We start from the raw sequence: 15,418 nt of genomic DNA on the forward strand, positions 1-15,418 counted from the left end.
GCACTTACGAGCCCGTCAGAGACCAGTTTGAGGAAGCCTGCTGTGGCTCACTGGCCTGCCTCACCTCCCATCTGAAAAGCGCACAGCAGACGTGTGCTTGCCAAGGGGGAGGGGGAGGCAGTGGGATGGACGGTGGAGGGGGTCGGGGTGAGCCGATGCGAACTGTTGCCTTTAGGCTGGATGGGAGCGAGGGCCTGCCGTTCCGCACAGGGACCTAGGTCCAGTCTCCTGGGACAGGACATGATGCAATGACGGTGTGAGAAAAAGAACGTGTATGCATATATATTTACACAGCTGTGTGTATGTATTATATATGTAGACATATCTATGTATATCATACATACATACATCTTACATACACACACACACGTCTCTACATATACAGATGTATGACTGGGTCACGGCGCTATAGAGCAGAAATTCACAGGACAATGTAAATCAACTATAATAAAAAAACTTAAAAAAAAAAAAAAAAAAGCAGAGCAGAGCTGCCAGGTGGGCTGTGCTCGAGCCCAGGGCAGGCAGAGCCGCCCCCGCGGAGGCTGGAACCAGGGCCTCGCCTCTTCCTGGCTCCATGGGATCCCACCCCAGGAGGACGGCGCAGAAACTGGTGCTGCCCCTCCCCCACCCTCCAGACCAGGGAGCCAGGGCCGCCAGGGGGTGGGCACGTGGGAGAGAGGGGGCTGGTCGAGAACCTCCTTCCCTGACGCTCCACGCGACTGGGAGGCCCGGCGCAGCGTGGGCACCACGGGAAGCTAAGCTAAACCCACGTCACCCCTGGTGCAGGGACCTGCCTCGGACACGTGCACCTGTCTACGCAGCCACACAGCCGAGAGCCTCGGGTTCTCCTCCTGGGTGTGAACACCTCCACGCTGGCCTGTCCACCTGGAGCGCCTTCCTGCCCTGAGGGCCCGGCCAATCCCAGGCCTCCCGCAGGGCAGTCAAGCTCTCGGGGGTCTCCTCCCCGACCCCCCCGAGGTAACTCCACCTCTGAGGTTCTAGAAGCATGTTCAGCTTTCTGGAGTGGCTGCACTCAAGGCCTATGGAAGTTCCTGGACCACGGACTGAATCTGAGTTGCAGCTGCCGACTTAACACCACAGCTGCAGCAACACTGGACCCTTAACCCACTGCGCTGGGCCAGGGATCAAACCCGCGCCTCCGAAGTGACAGTCACTGCAGTCAGCCTTTTTTTCGTCTTTTTTAAATTAAATTTATTTAAAATTTTTTTTTCTATTTTTTTCTGTCACACCCACAGCACATGGAAGTTTCCAGGCTAGGGATCAAATCCGAGCCGCAGCTGCAGCAACACCAGATCCTGAACCCACTGTGGGGAACCAGTGCCTCCAGAGATAACTGGCTCGTTAACCCACTTCGCCACAGCGGGAACTCCCTGCCGGTTCTGAAATACTCACATGTATATTGTCATTATATTTTGGCTGTTTGTGTTTCTCGTCTCTGTCCCCTCTGACTTTCTCGGGGACAAGGACCACGCTTATTAGCCAGCTCCCTAAATGAAGGCACCAGACACCCGCCCCAAGGGGAACTTCAGAGGCTGCTGTCGGGAAAGTCACCCTTACACCCGCCTCATCTAGACTTTCAAACCAGTTTCCAAACAGTATTTTTGAATCTTTAAAACACGTTGACACTAACAAGATCAGAAAGGGCAGTAGAGGTGGACCCGCTGCCCTCACTGCCAACCCTCTCGCCCGGGCCCTGCCCAGTGCAGACCTGGCTGTGGGCTCTGGCTTCTCAGAGGCCTGCCCCGAGCCCTCGGCTGCTGCCCCCGGCTTGGCCCTGCGCGTCTGCTTCCTCCTCATTGGGTCTGGCTCTGACCTCAGCGGCCCCGTCCAAAACAGCTGCCGCCTGTGCCTGTGGCCTCCGCTTGGCCACTTCCTGGCTGCCCCTCCTGGCTCCTGGCAGCTGCCCCCAGGCTGGCTGCTCACACCCTGAGCAAGAGCTCGCCTGGTTTCACTGCTTCCCCAGAATCAACTCCAGGGTGTACCAGGTGCTGCACTAAGCGCTTAAATAAAACATCCAATCTCATCGGAGCCTCACAAGTGTCCTGGAAGCATCACTGTCCGTGTACACAGGAGGAGACAGCGGCTCAGAAAGGTGGAGTTATGGCTCCTCGGCGGCGGGGCTGGAATTCAGCCCCAGGTCTGCCTGGCTCCAAAGCCATCCTGCTGGCACCGGCCTGGGCCCTGGCCTCACTGGGCCCAGGACAAGACCTGCTGCCACGGCAGAAGCTTCGTCCCAGGTGCCAGGCTGTCCCCTGCCCCTGAGGGCCCTCTAATAAGACAGAGCCCCCCACTCAGCACGTGCTTGTCAGTGGCACGGGCCCGTCAAGTTGACTCCACTGTGCACCTCTTTCCAACACACACATACACGTGCACACACACTTAGCACAGCGAGCGTGTGACAGTCCTGGGAGCACACAGAACCCTCGGGAAAAGGGAAGATTCGGGCAGAAGTGCCTCCTCCTTTCTCTTCACAGCCAGGCTGGAGCGGGAGCTGACGGCCCGCGGAGAGGGGGTGCAGAGCCCCGCAGCCCAGCCACACAGAGCAGCCCGCCCGGCACCGAGGCTGGGTCCCGCCGCCCTCGGCCTCCGCACTGCGGGAAGGAGGCCCGGGACCCGTGCCCGCCGGGGAGGGAGGATGGGCAGACTCCACCGAGGCCCGGCCCCTCCAGGGACCAGCGCGGCCCCTTGGCAGGCAGGCCTGTGACTTCCGTGCACGCAGAAATATCTCTTCTTCTTCTTCGTCTAAATTTTCGCTCGTGAAGTGGCACACACGCTGGTCTTGGTTATTTTAATCTGCCAGAAGCAGAAGCCCCAACCACATCCCCGGCTGCTCTGAGCCGGCACAGAAAGCCAACCCCAACAAGGAAGCAGCACCACTGCACCCGCGCCCCTCCTTCCGGCGCTCGCCCACCTCGCCCGTTCCCTCCGGGCCGAGCCACGGGCAGGGATTTCAGGCCGAAGCAGAGACAAGGCTTTTCTTTAAAGCATCCTACTGCACCCATGTGCGGCAGTCAGCTAGAAGTTTTTTCTTACTCCTTTTAAAGAATACACCGGGGTCCAGCGTCTAACCCCCTAGTGTAAGACCCCTGGACGTTTCCCTCACTCTTAACTAGGAGGCAGCCTAGGGGACCAAATCACAGAAACACAGAAGCAGGGGTGGGCTAAGGCGCTGGATCCTGGGCAGTATCGCTTTTGCGAACAGTTAAAGGTATTTCTCAAAAATTTCTTCACACCCTGAAACCTCCCACGCCCCAAATTAGCAAAAGGAACATTATTAGACACTCCAATAATGTACTAGGATAGTTCATGTACTAGAAGCAAAAGCCAGGACCACACACATCAGACCCACGGCGCCTAAAGGAGGAGAGTCCACGCTCGAGTCCGACTATTTTCTCCTTCACACCAAAGGCTGTGCCATAACCAAACCCAGCTTCTCTGCTTTACTGTGTCCACACCGAGAACTGCACTCAGGACCCCAGATGGGTCCAATGAACTTACACACACACACACACACACACACACACACACACACACTTACACCTGATGAGAAGCAGTGGAGAGCTAGCGCTGTGAGCTGCAAGGAGAGAGACTGGCAAGCGATAGCATAGACAGATGTGCAACTCACACTTTGCACACGTACCCAGGTGAAGGCTTTCCAGACTCCAAAATCTTGATATTTCCCCTCTAGCTACCATTCTTCTGCTGGAAAAACAGCCGGGGTCAGAGCAGGACTGGGGTGTGGGTGAGCATCTCGGAGAATCACCCAGGCTCTGGCCGTGGAAGTGCAGGAATTGCTCATTCACTGCGGACGCCTCCGCACTGGGGCCAGAGCCTGCTCACCGCGCCAGTGGCTGAGTTCCAGCTCCAGACGGGGGACAGGACAGGACAGGAAACCAACCCACAGGCAGGCCAGACCGCTACCCAGCAAACCCAGGCACCGCTGCAGCCTATCAGGTGCACCAGAGCCTTCGATGAGGGTGGGAGCAGCTAGGCGCCTGCTGCTTTTCGTCACCATCCCAAAGGCAGAGAGAGCTCACAAGAAGGACTCTGTTTCACGGGGAAGAAGCAGGGGTCACCAAGTTCAAAGACGGAGCTGGGATTTCCTGCTATGGCACGACAAAAATCTCAGTTATGATGTTACATTATGCCAGCTGTAAATCTGCAAACTCACTTTCAAAGCAGTGTTTCCTTTAAAAAATATGCATGGAGATATGTGTGCCTTCTACTCTGTGAGAAGCGTCTGACTTTGACTCTATAAAGCATCTATCCTCTCTAAGGAAGAAGACTGTTTTGTGTTTTTATTTATTTCATTTGAATGATTTTTTTTTTCCATTATAGCTGGTTTACAGTGTTTTGTGTTTTTTTAAGAGGCTTACTCTCGATGACAAGGGGTTATTGATTTTCTCTCTACTGTTTTTTGTGCAGTGAATCTGCAAGGAGCAAGTCATACTGTGAAGGAACGGTAATTAGCAAACGACACGCTTCCGCCAGTTTCCCCACGACAGGAAGACGAGCGAGGAGGTCATATGTGCAGGGGGGACCATGGGCTCCGGCCCCCGGGAGAGGGTGACCTGAGCCGGTGAGCCAGTGGGCTCCTTGTCATCACTCCACCAGCTCCGACCTCCAGGGACCAGCGTCTAGTCTGCCCGTGGGGACAACCGGGCCCCAGCAACCCTCTCAGGGTTCCTGGCAACATTTCACCAAGTACAGATGGTGCCAGCAGTTTCCTGCGGGTTCACAAACAGGGCCAACCACGCTGCAGCCCCTCTGAGAGACGGAGGACTGTCACACAGGCCCGGTGTCCACACAACCCACAGCACCAGCGCAACGGGCAAAGCAGCAGAGTCAGCACCACGCCGGCTCTGTGCGTTATCGGAGGCGGTGCTTATCTTTATTGGTGGCTTTTTCTACTGACATGGTGCGTCCCACCCTTAAATCCAGCCGAGGCATCAATGGTCCACAACAGAGGCAACACACACACACACACACACACGTCCCAGTCACAGTCACAAAACCAGATGAGCGTTGACTCTGTCCCTTGCAAGTCTTTTTCAAACATGACTTAAAAGAGGAGTTCCCTTCGCGGCTCAGCGGTTAACAAACCCGACTAGGATCCATGAGGACGTGGGATCGATCCCTGGCCTCGCTCAGTGGGTTAAGGAGCCAGCATTGCCATGAGCTGTGGTGTAGTTTGCAGACATGGCTCAGATCCCACATGGCTGTGGTTGTGGTGGAGGCCGGCAGCTGTGGCTCTGCTTCCACCCCTAGCCTGGGAATCTCCATATGCTGCGGGTGCGGCCCTAAAAGAGGAAAAAAGATTTAAAGGAGTCAAAACTCTTAATAGATGGTTTATCCAATAGGGGCGTATCCACCCAATACAGACAGAACTTCATTAAAGGATGAACTCAAGACTCCGGGCAGCCGTCTCTCAGAGCAGACTGCTCTCTCCGAGGCAGGGTTTCCTACTCGAAGCGGAATGCTACTCGCCCAAGACAGTGCCCCCAAAACGTCTGAAGACCCCTGAGCACTACATCTACCTCCTGGAAACCGAAAGGATACACCAGCAACCACGGGCTCCAGCCCGGATAAGGACAACGCCATCAGGTGTTTAACACAGAATTTCCCATAAGGCCACAGAACCCTCTTCTTAAAACCGCAAAGGGTGTGGTCCAGGGAGCAGCAGCACCGGGTGACCTGGGAGCTGGGGTGACGTGGATCAGAGGCTGAGGTGAATCAGACCCAGGGATCTGGGGCCTGGGGCCTGGGCTCTAGAAGCAAACACACACTCGGGTCTGAGAAGCGTCCTTGGCAAGGCAGGGAACTCCCCGCTCGGGGGCAGCATCCTGCTTGCTGGTGTGTTTTGTTTTATTTATTCATTCACTTCAGAAATGCAAGAGGGGACCTGGCTTTACTTCCAATGAAGACGTGAAACGCTGAATCCTGAGACACAGCAGTGAGATGGGGGAATGAATTCTAATGAGCACCCTTTCCAACAGAGCTTAAAATCCAGCAGGAGGCAAATCACATCCAGTGTTTCCATTGTCTTCATTTTTTTCTTTTGGTGAAAATCACAATTTTTCAGAGAAGAAGCTGTCTCGGCCACGGTTCCTGGCGCCGCTCTACCTGGGCCCTCGGCTTATTCCCTTTCTCCTGGAGCAGCCCCTACACAGGGCGGCTTCTGGTTCCCAAGGCCTTCGTCTAAATCCAGAGTCGGGGTCAGGGCATAAGACAAAGGTCTTTAGGATTTTAGGATCTTAAGCCAAAGGCATCCACTAAGTAAACTGACTTTGCTGCACACAAACTCCCAACAAAAATAAAGATAAAGAGAAGGGAAAAAGTAAACAGACAAACACTGCATCGAAATGAAGCATCTTCTCAAAGGAAACTGACCCAACAAGCTTTCTAAGATATTTCTGGAGGAAGCTGCACAGAAGCCTTGACTTTTAGCCTCGAAATTTTTTTCAGTGCTTAGAGCCTCTGCTTATCAGATCAGCAAGAACACTGCCACAGAAGCAAACTATTAAATACAGGGTGGATAAACAGCGAGGCCCCACTGCCTGGCACAGGGAACTAGATCAGTGTCCTGGGATAGACCATGACGGGAAAGAACAGGAAACAGGACACACCGTGTGTCTGAGTAGTTCTGCTGCACAGCAGAAATGAGCACGACGGCGTTCAACCGACTCTACTCCAACAAGACACGTTAAAAAATACTGTAACAAAACCCGCAAGCGCAGTGTAAGGACGTCTTACTCTCCTCCACGCACCCCCGCCCCAAACACACCATCCGTCCGCTTGATGAGGCGTCTCGACACCGTCGGGACCTGGAGCACCAGCCGCACGGGAAGGATGAGGGCTTACGTCCCGTGGGAAAGCAGACAAACGCAGGTTATAGGTAGCCCTTATATATTTATATAGTATACATTTGCATATATTACATGTTTATGTATAAATATTAAAATCAAATATTCAGAAACCAGAGAGGGTCCAACAACTGCTGGAAAGACATGGGACGTGAACAATCATTTTGATTCTGCAGATGAAGGAATGAAACCATCTTCATTTCTTTGGCCCTGAGGCCTGTCTGTGTGGGTCTTTCCTCACGGACGTCTGGAAAGCAGGCTGCTGAGGCGGTGAGTCGGGATCTCAGACGCAAGCCAGGGCTGCTCCCTTTACCCCCAGGACGGCTCTGGAGATGACGGACGAGGCAGTCGGTGGGTGGCTAAGGTTCCACTTGGCTCCCGATTTCTGGTATCTATCTTGGGCACGTGCAAGTCCCCAGGCCGGGGATGGAACCGGAGCCCCAGCAGCCACACCACCAGCTCCTAACTCTCTGGGCCACCAGGACACTCGTCTGGCATCGACTGGCGCACAACCCGAGACTGACTTTCTCGCACCTCCCGACCCTGGGCGGGAAGATGCCCAGCCCCAGTTTCCCTCTGCTGTCGCTGCGGCGCCCTGCCCGGGACAGAGACGTCCCTGACCCGGGAGAGGCCTGGGGGCTTCACCTGCCCTGCAGGCTTCAGGATGGGCCGGGGCGGGAGGCTCGGGTCCAGCACTACGGCCGCTTTCAGGAAAAGAGCTCAGGGCTGGGTTCACGTCGGAACCGAGGAAGGCCCGGCCCAAGCCCCACGTGAGCAACGACCCCCAGGATCCAGGGCAGCACAGCGAGGGTGCTGTGCACACCACGCTGCGCCCTCCCGCCCCCCACCCACTGTGGATACGGGGCTGCTGTTCTTAAAGCCAGGAAGGGGTTTTCTTACCAGGAACTAATCAATTATATTGGCCATTGGTTATTCGGACCAACGCCCAGGCCATCCGCGTAAGTGATGGGCCAGAGGGACCCTTCATTACAGACAAACCTCACTGCTAATCCACAGGCCACGGTCACGCGGTTTTCCAGAGAAACATAAGCAGAAGACACAGACATGCAACCTAACACAGAAACATTTTCTAGCACATTCTGAGGTGCCCCTGGGCCTGCTTGAGTCTGTTGCCTGCGCAGGGACGGCCAAGGCACGCTGGGTTCGGGTTTTTCTGAACCACCCTTCTGCAGCCAGCCTCCTGACCACAGAGGGGGAGGTGCTGGCACTTAGACACACAGGAAACGGAGTGAGGTTACAGGCCCCGCCCCTACTGGGGACAGGATGAGGGGGCCTCTGGACACACCCCAAAGCGGCTGCTCTTCCAGCCCCTCACCCCACCCCCCAAAACCCTCCACATCAGACATGGGCCTGGGCTCTGATGACAATCACTCTTAGATGAGTTCAGAAACAGACGCAAACCTGCCCTTGCAAAGATAAGGTGCCAGGAGCTCCCTGGTGGCCTAGGGGTTAGGCGTGTACGCATTCACCCCTGTGGCCTGGGTCCAGTCCCAGCTCTGGGAACTGAGTCCCCCCACCAAGCCGCTGCACGACATGGTCGAGAAAACAACCTCAACAACAACAAGACAAGGTACCGACTCAGCGCTCAGACAGGCCCTCCCTGTCCCTGTAAACACCAGGCGGGTTCTCGTCCCTCAAGGCCCGGGCAGGCTGCACCTCATTCCTGTGTTTATCTGTTTGTCTTTGGATCCTCTGAACCGAGAGCCTCTCAGAGGTAACGTTGGCAAGACAGAAAACGGACGAATCTTCTTTTTTCCAATAAAAGGTGATTATTACGGCATGGCCTTAAAAACTGGCACAAGGCATTCTTCTGGCACACACATGAAATAACTGTGTGTTTGTGGTGGAAAAGCCCCAGCCTCTGGGATCAGCGAGTGGAATGGGAGCCATGCAGCTTTTGGGTCTGTCTGATCTGGCCTGACCTCCGGCTCCACCGTCTACGGCTTGGATCTGGCTGAGCCGAGCCAGGAAACAGCATGTTTTTAAGCCCCGGATTCTTCACCCTCGAGACCAGAAACATGCGTGGACGCTGGGTCTGGGCGGCTGTTTGCCAGGGGGCTGGCGCTCTCACTCTCTGGCCCCTGACTTTTACATGCTTTCTTTTCATTTTTTTAGGGTTACACCCGAAGCAGACGGAGGTTCCCAGGCTAGGGGTCCAATCGGAGCAGCAGCAGCGGCCGGCCTACACCACAGCCACACCAACACCAGATCTGAGCCACGTCTGCCATCTATACTGCAGCTGCAACCTACACTGAGCGGGGCCAGGGATCGAACCCACATCCTCATGGATACTAATTGGGTTTGCTTCCCTTGAGCCACGACAAGATGTCCCCTTTCTTTCCCTTTCAAAACAATGCTATATTTTATTGAAGTGTGGTTGATTCACAAGCTGTGTTAGTTTCAGGGGTACAGCACAGTGATTCGTATATACATGTGCAGATATACATAAAGTTAGTATATGCATTCTTTTTTTTTTTTTTTTTTTTTTTTTTATCTTTTTAGGGCCGCACCCGATGCATATGGAGGTTCCCAGGGTAGGCGCCAAACAGGAGTTGCAGCCGCCGGCCTATGCCACAGCCACAGCAACGCCGGATCCTTAACCCCCTGAGTGAGGCCAGGGATCGAACCTGAGTTCTCATGGATCCTACCGAGTTGGATTCGTTTCCGCTGAGCCACGACAGGAACTCAGTATATGTCTTCTTTGTATTTTCTTTTCCATTATGGTTGATTATGGGACATGGGAGACAGTTCCCTGCTCTTTTCCTTTTAAAATCCACTTTCTGAGGCTTGGCATCCGGCACACGGTCACTTTAAGACCTGCCACGTTTTAACTCTTGCCGTTTAGAAGGACTGGAACAAACCCCAGTTTGAGAAGTGAGAATTGTTTTAAATGTGAGCCGTTTCAAGAGTTTGCTGCAAAAACATTTAAACACTTCGTGGTGTTTTTCTGAGACAGGAACTAGAACATGACGTTTCTTAAAAAAAAAAAAAACCAACAAAACCTTGATTCTGGGCCACGATAAGGGTGCGAGCAGCTGCTGGGGCTCACACATCTCTCCAGACTTGCAGCCTGCGGTGGAAGGCCCTGTGTCCTCACCGGCAGGCCGGCAGGGCCTGTCCCTGCAGGCGGGACCCTCCCCGGTTCCTGAACGGGTCTAACCGTGGAGTCCACACGTGCTCAGCAGGGAGCGGTGTCAGCACAGGCAGAGTCCAGGCAGGAAGAGCCTAGTCCGGAGACAGGGGCACAGCATCACCTTGGTCCACAAATGAACACAACCAGCGCCCGTGCTGCTGGCAGGAGAGCTGGGCGGGGGATGAGCAGAGAGTCAGGCGTCTGACCTTGACCTTCCGGGCTCGACCTCACCCACCCTTCGATCTGCTGTCTGACGGGGTGTTTTCTCTTGGATGCGTCCTTAAAAGAAAACTTTTGAAAAGCAGGAAGAGCTCATTCCTTCCAACAGCAAGAGGTCAGACAAGATAAGAAGCTTTCCTGCGGTGGCTAAAAGAATCTCAAGGCACCCCACACCCCTCAACACTGACTCCTCTTGTCTTTCCTTCTCCCCCTTCAGCAAAAAATTCACAGGCATCCCTGGGTAATTAATACTCTGACAAATCCCTTTTTTTTTTTCTTCCTATTTTAGGGCCACACCCGCAGCATGTGGAGGTTCCCAGGCTAGGGGTTGAATCGGAGCTGTAGCCACCAGCCTACACCAGAGCCACAGCAACGCGGGATCCGAGCCGCGTCTGCCACCTACACCACAGCTCACGGCAACGCCGGATCCTTAACCCGCTGAGCAAGGCCAGGAATCGAACCCGCAACCTCATGGTTCCTAGTTGGATTCAGTTCTGCTGAGCCACACGGGAACTCCTGAAAAATCTTTAACGAAGCCTGAAACTTTGGGCCAAGAATTCACCTGAAAACCTGAGTCGAGGCACTTTGTTTTTTCCTAACGACCTTTTGCGTTGGTTTCACCCATATTTGGATAATCCTTCAAGGGAACATCATTCCACCGAGACCCTGGGGCCTCACGCATTAGATTAAGTGACTTGTTGTCTCAGGGTAAAGTGCTGGTTAGTGCTGTGGAGTCAGTGACTGAGAACTCTGGCCAAGAACACAGCCCACTACCCAGCACCACCCTCATCCCTGGAATAATCAGTGCTTCTCTTTAGCTCTGTAATAACGACGGCTAATATGCACGGCATGCAGGTCACCCTAAAACATCTGGGTGGCGGATGACAGGAATAATTCCTATTACAGATGAGGACACTGAGACTTAATTCAGTAACTGGCCGAGGTCACATGGCTACTTAATAGAAGACCGGGACTCAACTCTTTTTTGACCCAAAGGCCTGTTAAGAACAAAATTAACTTTCATAACAATCATTAGAACAACCCCAAGTAACAAATAATCAAAAACTGAGATAAAGGGAAAAAACCCCTTTTCTTTGTTTTGACCGAGTGAAAAATAAATCTAAAGTGTCTCCATAAATTTAAGAAATTCTGAGTTCCCATCGTGGCTCAGTGGAAACGAATCCGACTAGCATCTATGAGGATGTGGGTGCGACCCCTGGCCTCTCACAGTGGGTTCAGGATCCCGCTGTGAGCTGTGGTGTAGGTCACAGACGTGGCTCGGATCCTGCATTCCTGTGGCTGTGGTGTAGGCCGGCAGCTACAGCTCTGATTCAACCCTGGCAGCCTCCCCGTGGTGTGGGCCCCCTGCCAAAAAAGACAAATAAATACATTGATGAAGTTTATGGCAAGGTTTTTCCAAAAATATGCCTCCGTAATTTCTTCCAATTTACTTAATTGAAAACAAATCAGAGTTGAACTGGCGTAAACCCTTATGGCTAAATTGCTCCCACTTCTTTACTGTTGGATTATCATAATTCTGAATCAAGGAACGGGACTTCCCGACGCATACTTTTAAAGTTTTTGGCAGCGCCTGCAGCATGCGGAAGTTCCCGAGACAGGGACTGAACCCACTGCAGGGACAACGCTGGATCCTTAGCCCGCTGAGCCACCAGGGAACGCCTGATGTATACCTAACGTAGCTATTTCCTTTAAAAATACTTAGGAAAAATAAACACCGCCATACTCACATTAATTAATGAGCTTTCGGCTACTGTAATATTCAGCCAGCATAGCTTTTCAATACGGTAGCAAAACAAATAGGTTTTAATTAGCCCTAGCATTTATGGGAAAATTCCATCTATAATATCAGAAAACCGCACAGATAAACAAAACAGATAAAATACCTCCACACTCCCACATAAGGTCTGGGTGCCCCGTGACCTGGCGGACACCCTCCCGGCGTCCTGGCTCTGCCCTCGCACTGAGCTGAAAGTGCTTTTCTAAACCGCCAAGCGTCTCATCACTGAAGCCACCGCCACTGTTCAGAGCACCCGACCTGACCCTGGGCCGGTGACCTCGTAACCGGCCCGCCCTGGAGCCCGGCACCAGGGTGTCCGCCCCCCAAACACCTGGACGGCTGCTCCACGTCCAAGTCTTAGAGAAGCATCCTGTCCCGAGTTCAGGGCTCTGACCCGACTACGTACGTCCCTTCCTGCCTCTGGGCAGGTCTACCCAACCAGTGACACGGCCACCAAGCAAACATGACCGTCTCACTCCACTTAACACCCCTCTTCGGCTCCTGGTGGCCCCAGAATAAACCTGGTCCCTTCGCAGGAGGCCCCGAATAGACCGGCTCCTTCCGATCCCCAGTCTAGACCTGCCTCTCAACACTGTCCCACTACCACCCATGGGGGCCACAGCACGGCCCCCCCACCATGTGCAGTCAGAAACCTGAGAGTTCCCGCTGTGGGGCAGTGGGTTAAGGATCTGTAGCTGAGGCTCAGATTTGATGCCTGCCCTGGAAACTCCATATGCCGAGGGTGCGGCCAAAAACAAAAACAACGTGACACACACTTCCCGCCCAAAGCACTTCAACACAGAAAGGTGGGGCTGACTCACCTCTGTGACCACACAGGACCAGAGGTCACCCTAGGTGATCACGGGACTGGAATTCTGCGTGTCACACCCAGGATGTGGCAACTGTGCTCACGAGTGCTGGCTTCTATTTTCTTTTCTTCTCTGGCCTTACACGTCTGGCCTTACACGCAACATACGGAAGTTCCAGGGCCAGGGACTGGATCCGAGCTGGAGCTGTGGGCTATGTCACAGCTGCAGCAGTGCTGGGCCCTTAACCCACTGTGCCACAGTGGGAACTCCCTGGCTTCTTTACAGCAATGACAGTACAGACGCCCATGTTTCCGGGTTTTATGCCTTTCTGTTCTTTCCGACTGAAAATAATTTTTTAGCAATTCACCTTTACTGAATCTCTTCAAAGAGTTTACTTTTCAGCCTCATATTTACTTTTCATTTGTTTACAGGGCCAGACGAGTTCCATGATTACAGTAATAACTACAGCTGCCCCCAAGCGAGTTCCCTGCCCTCACAGGCTCTGGCCGCAGCCAGGACACCTCTTTCCGGCAGGCGAGGTGGCAGTGGCGGGGGTGGGAAACTTGTACGCAGGTTCCTCCAGCTTGCTCTCCTTCTCCGGCCGCAGCCCCAGCCTGGAACACCCCTTTCCCCGATAACACCTGTCCCCTGACGCCCGTTCATCCTTCGGGTCTCAGCTCTGAGGTCGATTTCCAGGGCAAGGCCTGGATCTGACCTGCCTGCGCTCCGTGCCCACTCGCCTCCTCTGCTGTCGCAGTGGTTTTCCAGGCTGGATGCCTTCCCGGAGCCCAGATTCTGTGGCATCAGTGCCAGGCTTCTCCTGACCAGCCAGCCTCCACACTGCCCGCCACTTAAAACAGGGCACACGTACTTAACACAAAGCACACACAGGGGTCACACGGATCTATGCTAGTGAGGTATCACCTAGCACCAGGCGGGTTAAAAGCTCAGTTCACAAAGGTTTCAGGAGTTCCCGGGTGGCTCGCAGAGATGAACCCAACTAGTAGCCATGAGGATGTGGGTTTGATCCCTGGCCTCGCTCAGGGAGTTAAGGATCCAGCACTGCCATGAGCTGTGGTGCAGGTCACAGACGCGGCTCGGATCCTGTGTTGCTGTGGCTGTGGTGGAGGCCGGCGGCTGCAGCGCCAATCTGACTGCCAGCCTGGGAACCAACATATGCTGCACAGGGAGCCATAAAGAGCAAAAAAAGAAACAAAAAAAGAGACGTTTCAGAGCACCCCAGATGTCAGAAAATACCAGTTTGATTGGCCCTGATGGCCTGTCCTACGTCACTTCTCTATAATCTCAGGCTTATCAACGTCGGGGAACGTTTGGGTAAACTTGCTTTTACCCCAATACCAGCTCCTAAGTGGGGAAAAGTCAACACACACACACACACACACACACACACACACACACACACACACAGGAGGAAGTATCCCCGCTGTCTGAGAGACACATCGCGGCAGAAAGTCGCATCCAAGGACCTACAGGAATGGCCCCCACGGCGACAGCCCAGTCCTCCTTTCAAACAGTGGGCCACTCGGCCTGCTCCTTTCTTCTCTACACCAACTGACCTCAGAGCTGCGCGGGGCATCCACCAGGCCAAGCCCGACCGGCCGAGGGGCGGGGGGCGGCGGTTGGGGGAAGCGCGAGGGCAGCCCCCCTCCCGAGGCCCCTGTCGCAGGGCCTGCAGGACACCGCCGCGTGCGGCCCCGCCCCTCTCTCAGGACACCACGTGCAGGACAACCCCCGCCCTCCTCCGTGCAGGACCCCACGTTCAGCGCCAAGTGCCAGACCCCGGGCCCTCCGTGCCCGGGACTCGCGGATAGGGGGCGCTGTGGTGGGGATTCGCGAGGAGTCCCCAGACTCAGCTGCGCCCCCGCTGCAAGGACCCGGGCCTGGCCAAGGCTCCAGGGCGCGCGGGGCGGAGGGCGGCACCTGCGCGGTCTTGGCGGGTATGTGAGGCATGGAGGGTGTGACGGCCAGTGGCCCCCCACCCCCGCGCCAAGGAAGTGGCCTGGGCTCAGGATGAGCCAAGGACGACGGCCGGGTTCCCTGTGGACTGGGACAGAGGAGGGGCGGCCACCCGCGGGGGAGATACCAGCCGCGCCCTTTCAGACTCGGATGTGCTTCTAAGACGGGCGTCAGGGTTTGGGGCAAAAGGAGGGACGCAGCACGTGCTGGATTTTCTACCACTAAGGACTTTATTCTGGAGATTTCTCTGAGTGAGGTCGTTCCCCAGCCCTAGGTCTCCGTGCTCCCTGGGCGGCGCTGATCAATTGCACAGCCCTGGTATTTTTCTCTTCCTTTCTTACCCAGAGCAGAAGGGGAATTTTTAACAGTTCAGAGCAGGTGTTCACAATAGCTCCCCCCATTTCCTCCCCCGCCCCCGGCTCCTCGCCAGCTCGGATGGGCTTCATACCGTGAAGCAAGCACTTTGTACTGTCCTTTGCAGAGCAAGATGTTTCTACGTATTATGTCTTTACAGACGGGCTTTTTGGGTTGTTTCCTAACGAAAAATGTACACAGGTGGTTATGCTTTAGAGTTTTA

At 54.5% G+C, this 15,418-nt stretch overlaps 1 protein-coding gene and 1 long non-coding RNA gene across 9 annotated transcripts in view; both read right to left on the reverse strand.

Annotated features, from left to right (window-relative positions):
* Positions 1-15,418, reverse strand: part of SPATA13 (spermatogenesis associated 13) — a 244,267-nt gene that overhangs the window by 18,962 nt on the left and 209,887 nt on the right. The gene's annotated exons all lie outside the window — the stretch shown is intronic.
* LOC146398469 (uncharacterized) lies at positions 9,629-13,899 on the reverse strand. The gene is made up of 2 exons (XR_014819022.1): positions 11,527-13,899; positions 9,629-10,667 (listed from the first exon to the last, which is right to left on the reverse strand). It is a non-coding gene; the product is annotated as an uncharacterized LOC146398469 (long non-coding RNA).

The sequence above is a fragment of the Sus scrofa genome, chromosome 11, assembly GCF_054392235.1.
Source record: "Sus scrofa isolate SSC_HxYL_T2T_F1_AM1 chromosome 11, Sscrofa_HxYL_maternal_Yorkshire_Landrace_v2.0, whole genome shotgun sequence".
NCBI lineage: Eukaryota > Metazoa > Chordata > Mammalia > Artiodactyla > Suidae > Sus > Sus scrofa.